This window comes from Eulemur rufifrons, chromosome 19, assembly GCF_041146395.1.
Source record: "Eulemur rufifrons isolate Redbay chromosome 19, OSU_ERuf_1, whole genome shotgun sequence".
In the NCBI taxonomy this organism is placed as follows: Eukaryota; Metazoa; Chordata; class Mammalia; order Primates; family Lemuridae; genus Eulemur; species Eulemur rufifrons.
Window position 1 is genome coordinate 99,467,819 of NC_091001.1, and position 11,860 is coordinate 99,479,678.

General features: G+C 34.8%; 1 pseudogene; it reads right to left on the reverse strand.

Moving 5' to 3' along the window:
- Positions 1 to 805: 805 nt before the first annotated feature.
- On the reverse strand, positions 806 to 1,839 carry LOC138399686 (histone-lysine N-methyltransferase SETMAR-like; annotated as a pseudogene).
- Positions 1,840 to 11,860: the final 10,021 nt, after the last annotated feature.

Genomic DNA, 11,860 nt, shown 5'->3' on the forward strand with positions numbered 1-11,860 from the left:
AGACTATTCTAAAATACAGGAGAAATGATACATTTTTCATTGTTAGGAACAAAAAAGGTGACCTATCTATAACTAGTTTATATTAAAAGAGAGAAAAATTATACCTACGAGGTTATTTTTATATTTTATGGAAACAAAATTTATATAATATGAAATGTACCCACTCATTTTATGAATACAATTCAAAGATTTTTAGTAAATTTATAAAGATTTAATGCCATTAACACAATCCAGTTTTAGAATATTTCAGTCACTCTCTAAACATTCCCATGAGCTCATTTTCAGTCAAGTCACACTTCCTCCTCAGCCCCAGGCTGGTGAGGACATGCTTTCTGCACATATAAATCTGCCTTTCCTGGTATTTCATATAAATGAAATTATACCTTATAAAGTTTGTAGTATGTTTGTGTGACTTTGTGTGTGTCTGTGTATGTGAAATGTATTTAACTTAGCCTAATGTTTCTGAAGTATGTTTATAGTATAGCTTGTATCAGTATTGCATTCTTTGTTATGGCTGAATATTATTCCATGATATGAACATGTCTCGTTTTCTTCATCCACCCTCTAGCTGATGGGTATCAGGATTATTTTCAATTCTGGCCACAATAAATAACGCTGCTGTGAGCATTCACATGCAAGTCATCATGTGAATATATGTTTTTCTCTTTGTTATATTTCTTGTTAGATCCTTAGAAATAAAATTGCTGGTTTTGTGTGTACTTACATATTTAGGTTGGTGCAAAAGTAATTTCGGTTTTGGTCCATGAATTTTAAATCATTATGACTAGGCTCAAACACATCTTTATTAATCAAAATAGGAACCATTACAATCAACACATTTTTGCCAATGAGAAATAAGTTTGTTTATTCCTGGAGCATAAAAATCTGTGCTTCAGGATTCCACGAACTCTTGGAAAGCATTTTCTGCATCCTGCTGGTTGTGGAAGCGTTTTCCCTGCAATAAGTTGTCGAGATGCTTGGAGACATGGTAGTCGGTTGGCGAGAAGTCAGGTGAATAAAGTGGGTGAGGCAAAACTTTGTAGTCCAATTCCTTCAACTTTTGAAGCGTTGGTTGTGGGACGTGTGGTCAGGCATTGTCATGGAGAAGAATTGGGCCCTTTGTGTAGACCAATGCCAGCTGCAGGTGGTGCAGTTTTTGGTGCATCTCGTGGCTTTGCAGAGCATATTTCTCAGATGGAATGGTTTCACGCGGATTCAGAAAGCTGTAGTGGATCAGACCCAGACTGGCAGCAGATCACCAAACAGTGACTGACCATGACCTTTTTTTAGTGCAAGTTTAGCTTTGGGAAGTGCTTTGGAACTTCTCCTTGGTCCAACCACTGAGCTGGTCATTGCCGGTTCTCATATAAAATCCACTTTTCGTGGCATGTCACAATCTGATAGAGAAATGGTTCATTGTTGTTGCGTACAAGAAGAGAAGACGACACTTCAAAACAACAATTTCTTTAATTTTCGGTCAGATCATGAAGTACACTTATAGAGCTTTTTCACCTTTCTAATTTGCTTCAAATGCCAAACAACTGTAGAATGGTCAATGTTGAGTTCTTCAGCAACTTCTCCTGTAGTTGTAGGAGGATCAGCTTCGATGATTGCTCTCAGTGGATCATTGTCAACTTCCAATGGCTGGCCACTGTGCTCCTCATCTTCAAGGCCTTCGTCTCTTTTGCAAAACTTTTTGAACTGCACTGTACCTTCGTTAGAAGTTCCTGGGCCAAATGTGTTGTTGATGTTGGGTGTTGTCTCCACTGCTTTACGACCCATTATGAACTTGAATAAGAAAGTTGCTCAAATTTGCTTTTTGTCTAACATCATTTCCATAGTCTAAAGTAAACATAAAATAAAACAGAAAGTAATAAATCATAAACAAGAAAACATAAAGGCAGGGCGCGGTGGCTCACGCCTGTAATCCTAGCACTCTGGGAGGCCGAGGCGGGTGGATTGCTCAAGGTCAGGAGTTCAAGACCAGCCTGAGCGAGACCCCGTCTCTACTAAAAATAGAAAGACATTATATGGACACCTAAAAATCTATATAGAAAAAATTAGCCGGGCATAGTGGCGCATGCCTGTAGTCCCAGCTACTCGGGAGGCTGAGGCAGTAGGATCGCTTAAGCCCAGGAGTTTGAGGTTGCTGTGAGCTAAGCTGACGCCACGGCACTCACTCTAGCCTGGGCAACAAAGTGAGACTCTGTCTCAACAAAAAAAAAAAAAAAAAAAAGAAAACATAAAGCGAGAAATGCACATTAAAATGATATATAACATAACTGCATTTATTTAAGAATGTATTCCAATATCAAATGGCAAATTTCAACAGTGCTAAAACTGCAATGACTTTTGCACCAACCTAATAATATGTAGCTTTGTAAGGATTGCCAGAATATGTTCAAAGTGATGGTGTTTGTACTTTCTCCATGTCTTTACCAACTTTTAGTATTATATGTCATTTTATTACAGCCAGTGGGTGTATCTCATTGTAGTTTTAAATTGCATTTTTCTAAAGACTAATGATTGTGAGCACTCTTTCGTATAATCATCAGCAATTTGTAATGACTTATTTTGTGAAATATTTTTTCAAATATTTTATTCATATTTAACTCGGTTGTCTTATTATTGAGTTCTAAGTATTCTTTATGTATTTTGGATACCAGTTTTTTATCAGATATGCAATTTGCATATTTTCTCTTAGTCTATGAATTGTATTTTTATACAATTTTGTATAAAACTTTTGTAAAAGTGTTATTTTAAGTATAGTTTTGTTTGTATTTTAATGAAGTCCAATTTATCATTTTTAAGTTACTTTATGGTTCATATTTTTGATGTATCTAAAAATTCTTTGCCTAATTCAAGGTCAAAAAGATTTTCTTCTAGGTTTTCTTTTTAGATGTTTATTTATAGTTTCCATGCTTCCATTTAGAGGTATGATCTACGTTGAGGAATTATTTGTATATGGTGTAAGATAAGGGATATATTTTTATTTGTTTTTGCATGTGGATATCCATTTGATTCAGCATCATTTGATGAAAAGATGTTTCTTTCCCATTAAATTATCTTGGTACCTTTGTTAAAAATTGACTAACCATAACTTTAAGAGATTTTTGTGGACTCTCAATCCAGTTCTATTAATCTGTATGCCTATCTCCGTGTCAATAGTGTATCAATATCATACTGTCTTAATTACTATGGTTTGCTGGATTTTAATCAGGTAATATAAGTTGTCCAATATTTTTCTTCTTTTTTTAAGATTTTTTTTAATTACTCTGGGTCCTTTGAATTTGTATGTAAATTTTAAGATTAGCCTGTCAATTACTGCTGAAAATACTGCTAAGGTTTAGATTTGGATTTCATGAAATCTATAAACAATTTTGAGATAAATTAATTCTACCTTCATTATAGTAGTTCCTACAAATCATGAAAACAGAAAGTCTCTCCATTTATTTAGATTCTCTATAATTCCTTTCAGCACTATATTATAGTTTTCAGTATGTAAATCTTATACTTCCTTTATTAAATTTATTCCTAAATAATTTATTCTTTTTTCATGCTGTTGTTAATCACATTGTTTTCGTAGTTTCATTTTGAGATTGTTTGTGACTAGTATATCAATTATTTTGAAAACTTAAATGAAACTGTCAATTTTATAGAAAAATAAATTCAAAACTCTTAGACACATGCATATAGCTCTTCATAAAATCATAATTGTATTATAATTAAACTATAATTTGACCTACTGAGTTATAGTTGCACTACAGGGGTGAATGTTCTTGCAATGAATATGTTTGTTTATTTTGCTTTTTTTACTTTCATGTATTTTTTGTTTTAACCCTGAATGTTTTTCCTTTTTGTATCTATTCAAAATTATAAAAGCGTATTCCATGAAGAAAACATGGATACATAGTTTTAATGAAGCTCTACCAATACACATTTCTTATTTTACATGGATATCAAGCATACCCATCATCACTCCCACTAATATAGAGCATCAGCAACATATCGCTTTAATTGCTAAATTCACTCAAGTACGGAGAATTCTAACTATCCTAGGCATTTTTCCATGTCTCAACCTGATACTTTAACTGTGGGACTATTACAGGAGAACAGTTCTTTTTGATAAAAAACCTTGCAGATTTAATAGGTAAAGAACTACTTTGCAAATGGAACTGCCAGATAAAATGTACTGCAGAAGAACTGTCTTTAGAAGTCACATAAAATTCTCTAGCATATGATCAAATTGTAGCAGATCCGGAAGTCAGTAGACTTACACTGTATGTAATACAAGAAATAACCATAGAATTAGCTATGGTCTCAGAATTCCTACAACCAAAAAACTCCCAAGACTTAGGAAGAATAATTGTAGTGGAGCCCTTAAGAATTCAATTTAATATTTTTAACTGCTAGTTCAACTTTCTCAGTATCTTTTTAAAACTGACACTAAGGAAGGTCTTCAGACATTAGCAACCAGAAACAAAGTCTAGAACAGTAATAGAAAAAAAAATTCTATATACTGCTTATACCAGTTCCTTAATATGCTAAGCTTGTGTAAAAAACTAATAATTAACTTAACATTTAACACATTGACTGCCACACTAGAAAAAAAAAGTTTTTCCTTGGGGCCATGGTGTTTTATTACAAAAATAGAATAAAAACTTTGGAAAAAAAAATCCTTTTTAAGTCAAAATGATCCTTTCTAATTTAATGAAAAAAGAAATTTATTAACTTCTATTCATTTAACCCACATTTTTAGAATTAATTTGTCAATATTAATTGTAACAATAAGAACATCAGCAAGTAAGATTTTGATGAACCAACTGCAGGGTTTTGCTGAGGTTTTGCTTCAAGTGGCTCTGGGCTCAAAACTAGTGTGAGTTAAATACAACTCTCATGGCAGTTAATGTATTAAGGACATAGATTTATCAAAGATATCTGGAGCAATTAAAAAACACTTATAGCTTGCTTCTCCAAATCTCACAATAGCCATTTGGTTCTATCTGTAGACAAATTCTTTACTATAATATTAATATATTCATGCATAGCTTTCATTAAGGGCCCCATTTATGAGTATATCCAATACTTGGTTTCACTTGGAAAAAAAAGTCAATAGTGTACTTGGACAGTTATGCCCCACAGATATATGAAATTCTATTCTATTTCACTCATGTCTTATACCAAACTTTTAAATGTGCTGATCTAAAATAATGATGACTTTTAAAAATATTTCACTGATTTGGACAATTTAGCATTGGTTCTATTACTCATTGATATATGGGTACAGAGCCTCTTTTTAAATTATTTTTTAAATTGACAGATAACATTGCATATTTTTATCATGTAACAGAGCTTCTAAACAATAAAAAAAATCTCCAATTTTGTAAAACAACAGTTTATTATTTCAGTCTTCATCTTTTTTGAGGGAAGGGCATTATCTAAAGAGAGATCATATATCATCTAAAATTGCTCAAGATGGGCCAACCATGTATTACAAATGTGGGTACCAAACATTTCTGAAGTAGCAATGCCTCTTTTTTATTTTCCTAAATAAAGCATCTTGGGACCAATTCTGTGGAACTCAGAAACCTAAAAAGACTATCACTGATGTCAAAATATCTCTTCACATCTACCTATAGTATCTTTGATTATCATAAACCTCATTTCTTAAGTAAAAATCCAAACTTCAAGCTATAGTAAAAGGCTATAGTAACTAAAACAGCATGGTACTGGCACAACAACAGAGACATATTTTATTTTTTATTTTAAAATATTACAGGGATCCAAATGTTTTAGGTTACATGGATCACTTTTTAATGCATAAGTCCTAGTTATGGGGGTACCCAACACCCGGATAGTGTTCATTGTACCTGTTAGGTAAGTTTTCACTGATTCCCTCATTCCCCTTCCCCCATGCTTGATTTCCACTGAGTTTTACTTCCCTCTATGCACATGTCTGCTCATTGGTTAGTTTTAATTAAATTGAAGTCTGCAAAATTGATGCCTCCCAATTTGTTCTTTTTGCTTAAGATTGCTTTTGCTATACCAGTTGTTCTCTGGTTCTATACAAAGTGTAGAATTATTTTTTCTAGATCGGCAAAAAATGATGTTAGTATTTTAATAGGGATTGCATTGAATCTGTAGATCACTTTGGGTAGTATAAACATTTTAACAATGTTGATTCTGCCGACCCACAAGCATGGTATGGTTTTCTACCTGTTTACATCCTCTGCTATTTCCTTCCTCAGTGTTTCACAGTTCTCCATATAGAGGTCTTTTACCTCCTTAGTTAAATATATTCCTAGGTATTTTATTTTCTTTCTTGCTATTGTGAAGGGTATTGAGTCTTTGATTCAGTTCTCAGTTTGACTGTTGTTGGCATATAGTATTGCTACTGATTTCTGTACCTTGATTTTGAAACCTGAGACTTTTCTGAATTTGTTTATCAACTCCAGTAGTCTCATGGCAGAATCTTTGGAGTTTTCTAAATATAAGATCATATCGTCAGCAAAGAATGATAGTTTGACCTCTTCTGCCCCCATTTGGATGCCCTTGATTTCCTTTTCTTGTCTGATTGCTTTGGCTAGGACTTCCAGCACTATGTTGAATAGGAGCAGTGATAGAGCACAACTGTGTCTGGTTCCAGTTCTAACAAACAATGCTTTCAAGTTTTCCCCATTCAGTATGATGTTGGCTGTGGGTTTGTCATATATGGCTTGTATCATTTTTAGGTAAGTCCCATCTATGCCTATTTTGTTAAGTGTTCTTATCATAAAAGGGTGTTGAATTTTGTCAAATGCTTTTTCTGCATCTGTTGAGAGGATCATATGGTCTTTGTTTTTGCTTCTATTTATGTGGCAAATTAAATAAAAAATACCCAACAAACCATATCCAAACTTTCATTACAAACTTATGAAAGAATCTCACTGAAGAAGGCAGAAGAAATAAGTTTTGACCTAAGTAACTTTGAAAATGAGTAGACTATATAAAGCTAAAGGCAAAAGAAACTACACAAAAGTACTGTAGTTATTAAAGTTGTTTCCCATAGGGGTACAGGTTAACAATTCTAATACTGCTGTGCATATATACTGGAATTTAACAATTAAGTAAATATATGGGGAAAGTAGAAGCCAGAATTCTCACTGTTGAAATTGGAAGTTACAAGTAATGAAGAGGGATGTAGGCTAGAATAATTAATGTGGTAATCAATTAGAGTTGGAGACATCAGTATAAACTCATGTTTAGCAGATGATTACATATAGGAGTATTTATAGATATGTGTAAATACAAATATTAGTATTCAAACACATATTTTTGTTCTCTCAGCTGACAGTGCCTAGAAGCAACAATACCCCCAATAGCCATTGGCACACTAAGTACCCAGATCTTGGTTTTTAATGCCATTCTTTAATAAAAGGAACCAAGAATTCTTGGACGTTGGGTAATTCTAGGACTGAGACAAGATAAATATATTTTTATCCTTAGCATCTTGTTGTGCCAGAAGAGAAGGTAGTGTTCCAAAATAAAACTAAAACAAAAAATCAAAGCAAAACCAATAATGATAGGCGTATATCAAAGGTACATAGGAGTCAACTGAAAGCTCCTAATGCCCAGTGCTGGGAAAAATTGACTAACTAAATAAAAGAAGTAGTATTTATTAAAAAAGATGAGGAATTCAGGGTCAGCATGGTATATTTTGCATACATTTTCAGTATATGAGCTGTACAGACAAAAGAGAATGTTAGAGGAAAGTGCGGCAGAACAAGATATTAACAAATTCCTGGGGTTACATGCAAACTTAATGCTAAGGATAGTTTTGTACATACTCCAAAAAACTGATGCTCAGTTTGTCTGAAGAGGATGGGGATCGAGGATGAAAATCATCTCTGGAAACCTCAGGGGAATGTTGGTAGCACATTGGTCAGTTTGGGGACAGAATGCCTACATGAGCTTTAGTTAAGAATGTGTTTGTCCCTATATTAAATAAAATCAGTTCCTATTCTTTCTTAATAAGACAATGTGGGTATTTTTAAGAAATCTGTTTGTATAGGACCCAAACAGGATTATGCAAATAATATAAACAGACATCTTGATGCAACTGATTTTTTTTTCTTTAATATAAATCACAGGTAAAAAATCTAAGTATTCTAAGACCATGTCTTCAATTATTAGACTATGTTTTATGTGAAGATTGCTTCCTTTGATACCTTATAGTCTTATTTTTTTAGAGTTAAAATTGGTTTTCAAGATTGATTAGAAGGAAATGTTAAGTAAAATATTGCCTGGAACCAAACATTCAGACTTTTAAGATAGTCTTGTTTTCTTGATTTTTTTTTTTTAAAGGTGAATGGAATTGTCACAACAGAACTATGCTTTGTACTTGTCTCTAGAATGAACCCTGGTAATTCCACAAAGGCTACTGAGAGCTTTTAAAGAACAAGAGAACTGCATGACTCCAGGGACTTGCCAACACTTAGTATTGCTTGTTTTTTGTTCCCTTTGTTTTCAACAAGAAACAAAGTTTAGAATTTAAATAAGAAATGCAGTCCTCATTAAGTATGAACCTATGTGGAAAACAAGAGAAGCTAGAAACTTTCCAAGGGACTTTTAACCAATGGAGAACAGTGGTGGGTGGTGGTGGGGGAGGAAGAGAAAAAGGTGGTGGTGGTGGTGGTGATAGAGGAAGAGGAGGAGGGGGTGGTGGTGGAGGAAGAGGAGCTGGGGGGGTGGCGGTGGTGGTGTTATAAATGCTAGAGCTGGGTAGTGTAGTTCTTCATAGGCTCATATACTGAGAGAAAGCCTTATGGAAAAGTTAGAAATGGAGGAAAATCTGGAAAAATAGAGCCCAGATTATTTTGCCATATCTTGTTCATTGCCCTAAAAGACATACATAAAGTTAAAAAAAAAAAAAAAAAGGCATGTTTTTTGTAGTCTGCACCCCACTGTATGCAGGGGGTGAGGGACTTCAGTAAGGTTTTCCTAATCCTAAGAACATTATATTTCGCAGTCCATTATATTTATATAATGTCTTTATAATTTATAACATGCCTTCACATAAGAGTTTCTCCATTCTAAACAAAATGCCTCTCTTTCCTTGCATTAGCCAAATCTTGAATTTAAACCACTCATCTCCATTTTTAACCTCCAATTTATGTCTAAACATACCACCCATAAATTCAGTGAAACTGACATCTCAAATGTTAATTCTAATTAGCTTCATCTTACTTGACTTCTCTAGATAATGTGACACCATAACAAGGCCCAGTGTACCTTTAAATGATTGTTAGCTTGTGAGGCACCAATCCCTCTTCTCTCTTTGGCCACTCCCTTTTCATCTCCTCATCCTCTGTTTGTATCTTATTTTTATATCTTAAATTTTAGATTTCATAAGCCCTCATTCCCGTCTCTTAAGTTTTTATTTTCTTCTTGCTTTAAATGCCACTTACCTGCCCACATTGTGGATCTCTACCTTGAGCCCAGAATTATCCCTGTATTCCAGAACCTTATTTCCACAATCCGTGAACATCTGCCATTGGTTCTCCCACAGTCCTTTCATGTACAACATGGCCAAAACTAAAGTCATTAGCTTTTCTTTCAAACTTGTTGCTTTTATCTCTAGACTAAAGACATAATCCCATCATCCAACTAGAAATCATGGGGTCATTCTAGTCTTTTCCTTATATTATCCTTTTCCACTTAATTGGTTACTGTGTCTTCTTGATTTATGCCCATTATGGAGCTGCCCAGTTAGTTCCCACCAACACTGCTCTGCTTTCAGCCCTTGTTGGGGCTCAGAAACTGAAACCCCCAAATATGGCACTTTGACATGCTGGACTAAAGAAGAATCCTCAAGGTCTATCTGGCCTATCCTGACCCCTCCTGTCTCTCCATCCTCTGTCTCTCCCAAAGCACACTGATGAAGCTGCCCAAAGAGCTGTGCTCTGAAGTTCCCTTAACTGCCTCATCCTAACCTGGTAAAGAAGAAAACAATGAGGACCTCTGGTCCCTTCCCTGAGCTTTCATTAACTCATATCACAGGAAGAAAGATGGAATTCTGTTAACACACCTGAACAGACTTTTGTCACAAACCATTGTGTTTTATTTTGGTCCTATTCAGTATTTCAAAGGGAACCATTAACCAGCCATTGTCTGCTCTGTGGGACCAACAGACTGTGTCCCAGGCCACCCCATATTCTCATTAATTTGCCCCTAAAAATCATTTATTAACCCTCAAATAGCCACATTCTCCCCATCTCCCCTTGCCCTATGAGAGAGAGTATATAAACACCTGTACTCCGTTGGGTTATTGGGCAGTCCTTCTCCTGCAATGTTAAAATGCATGTTAAAATAACTTCTGTATGTCTCTTCTCCTATTAATCTGAGTTTTGTCAGTTGATTTTCATCAAACCTCCAAAGGACAAAGTGGAAGTTTTCTCTTGGTCCCTACACCCTCTTCTTGTCTTAGAGTTTCCTGATTCATCTTTTTCCTTCCTCTTAGTTTTTTCTAAAATGAACATGTATCATATCATTCTAATTCTTGATAGTATTTGTTTACTCACTTATTACAGGACAAATTACAACTCTCTCAGTCTTGTGAATGAGGCCACCCACACCCACATTCAAACCGGGCCCTGGGAACCTGCAGCCTGGTCTCTACTGAACTTCAGACCTCGCTCTCCATATGCCCCTCGCAAGGCCGAATGGCATTTGATGGTGGTATCACTCAATTGGTGAAGTCTTGTACTAATACACTTCTCTGTCCTCTTTCCCCCCCCACACTCCCGATAAATTTAATCATACATTTCATGTACTTAAAAACATTGTTCTTTTACAGCCCTCTCCCCCCATCAGTCCTATCCCATATACTGCTTTTGGAATTGTACTTTTAAGCATCCCATCTCTGTAACTAGCTCTGTAATATTTCCCCCAGTAATTTAAAAAAAGAAAAATCTAGGGCAAAGTTGCCCACTGGTTCTTTATCTTTGTATTCCCAGCATCTAGCAGCTTTCTAGTAAATTACAGACACTCAGGTACATCTGAAAAGTAAGGGAGCATGCATCACACTAGGAACTACACCAAGGAAACCATTTGAATAACTTCCAGCCTTGTCATTAGCTTCCAGATGTCAATTCTTGAGGACATAATATTTCTCAAAGCCTCAAAGGATGAAACTCAGGTTCAGTGAAGATCTCCCTGTGTCATTGCAACTGGACACTTTTCTCTCACAGCTTATCAAATAAATTTCTCCTCCAAAAAACTTTGGCATGCCTACCAAGCCATCATCTAAAAAGGATAATTTGTTTTCATCAATAATAGAAGTTCAGAATTTGCAATAGAGAACATACAAGTTGGAAGGTTATGTTTTATCTGAGTTTGAAGCAAAGAATAAGTACTGGTAGTACAATAGTGTATTATATAAGTTATATAGTATGGTTTATGCCCTTTTTATTTTTGCATTTTCTGTTTTCTCTTTTACTTTCTCCTCACTGCCTAATTACCTTCCTGTTGTTGAGGAAATAGCTATGAGACAAAAAGCAAGCAATGTTGCTCAATGTAAAAAGACTAAAAAGATTGAAATTAAGTGCATATTTTGTACCAGACTCTTTCCTAAGAACTTTACAAAATGTTTTCTCTATATAACCCTTTATAAATATATTAACTCATTTCATTTTTAGGATAATTCTAATGGATAGGTACTGTCATTATCTCCGGTTTACAAATGAGCAACTAAGTCACAGAAAGGTTAATAACATGCCCAAAGTAAAAGATAGGGTTAGTGAGCTGAGATTCCAAACCAGACAGTTTGTGCCACTGACTGTGTCCTTAACAAGCATGCTATACCTTTCCATTATTAAAAAAA